Source organism: Spodoptera frugiperda, chromosome 30 (assembly GCF_023101765.2).
Source record: "Spodoptera frugiperda isolate SF20-4 chromosome 30, AGI-APGP_CSIRO_Sfru_2.0, whole genome shotgun sequence".
Classification (NCBI taxonomy): domain Eukaryota; kingdom Metazoa; phylum Arthropoda; class Insecta; order Lepidoptera; family Noctuidae; genus Spodoptera; species Spodoptera frugiperda.
The window spans coordinates 5,347,485-5,349,691 of NC_064241.1; positions in this window are offsets into that span (position 1 = coordinate 5,347,485).

A 2,207-nucleotide genomic window follows, 5' to 3' on the forward strand; every position below is an offset into this window, starting at 1 on the left:
CAAGTACTAATGTGACATATTATCATGTTATTTGCGCTTCCTAAATTTTTTTAGACTTCAGTGATATACATAATAGTTTTTTAAGTCCCCGTAGAAACAAACACAGAAAGAGTTTGTTGTTTTAAGTATGTACGTATGTATGTTAAAAGTCACGACATTATGTTATTGACATAACCCAAATGTGATAAGTAAGTCTTTCTTTTCAAAGAACAAGCGCCATTTTTTGTCAATATAAGAGTTCTCGCTTTCTAGGAAATAATTTCTAAGAAACTTCCACTAGTGGAAGTGTAGATGGTAATCTTGAGCCTAATTTGTTTTAGCTTTATGTGGTTTTAATGGCTTTCTGGAATTTGCTTGTAGCGAGTTCACATTACAAGTAATATGTTTTTAAACTTACCTTTATTTTGATAACTAAGGTTAAAATAAGAATTCTGTTTTCTTTAACTGCTAGTAATATCTCCTAATTATTGAGTTTAAGTTAATTGTTCCTCAGTAGTTACTTCCGTATTATTTTAAACACATATTTCCGTATTTTTACAACGTAATCTATATAATTTTAACGCCTACATGATTTTATTATGTACATATTTTATGTAAAAGCATTAAATCCGTTCTGTAAATAGACAGAACATACTTATTTATTCACGACCATTACTAACACGTTGTACATACATAGGTTTCCATAACTGGCGATTTATTGCTGATATAAAAATACTGGTATATTTCCATCGGGTTTCATCGGGAGTCATCGGCTTCTCGGCTGTGTTCGGCTATCATCGGCTACACTCGGCTCCCTGCACGTCGTCATGGCCCTGGTTGAACATTGACGGAGGTTCTCGACCAACTGTCACTCGCAATTTATTCCCATGCGATATTGATTCTGGTTTTATATTGCTTATTGACTTTTTGCTATATGTATTAACGTGCCCCTGAGGTTTTGTGTTCCAATACACAATGTATCTTTTTACGTAGCTACAATAACAGTTAATACTTTAATTTCCCCAGACTCGGCTTATTAATGACGACTGATATAATTTATCATATTACTAATGTATAAGACTTTTATATAACTGGTAAAAAATGACTTTTTAATATCCCAAACCTTGAAAGACGTGTTTATCTTAGATTATCATTATCATTTATTTGATCTACTATACCTACAATATCAATACCAGTCATTAAAATCATTTTTCATTTGAATAACAATAAAATGGTATTCATTCGTTCATCACAATCAAAAACACATTAATTTACTGATGTACTTGATGACAGCCTTTCAATGACATGTCAACAGTGAATATTAAAAAATCAATATTTGTATAATTTTCATTACTGTGAAGATATCGATCAGTTTTGGGTTTAATGGGACGACAATGTCCACGCACAGGTTATAGTAATCACAAATCAATGTAGGTTATCTACACATTCAATTTAATTTATAATATAGGTAACTTTCAGTCCGCGACTTCACCTTGAAAACAATTTAGGTTAATCGTGTGTGTATAGGTCTCTATCTCATTCTCCTACATAATTCCTTGTTAATGTTCAGTTGGCACGGTGTCTGGGCAACCGGCTGTCTCGTAATGTGTGGTGGGTTCGATTCCCGCACGGCAACTCTTAATGTGATCCACAAATTGTTGTTTCGGGTCTGGGTGTCATGTGTATGTGAGCTTCTATGTTTGTACACGCACCCATGACACGAGAAAATCCTAGAGTAGGGCAACGTTTTTATTAATAAAATAAAGTAACGACTGAAAGAATCTTTAAAATCTGTTTAGAACTTTTTAGTACATTTCATTTATTTTAAAACTAACATTCAAAAGTTTACTCTATATTAGTATAGATATGGTTTAAAATTGTAACAAAGAATAATGCTACATTGTAGAATCTGTATTTGTGTTCCAGCGGTTTCGTAAGTCTCATTTGTCATGATTTGAGAGCATGAGAGATTGCTAACGTAGACCCAATTTCTCTAACATTTTGTACTCGAAAATTTTCATGAATCAAAACTAATGTTTGTGTCGCCAAAATGGAATAGAATAAACTATAAATGACTGTATTTTTAGTAAATACTTACCGCTTAAAACCTTTCGTAATCATTTTTAAGGATGAATAAAAATGAAATAGAAATATTCAGGTTATTAATATTTCATTTCTTTATTAAAATGTCCATTATAATCTAAAAGGTTATAAATAATTCAATAATG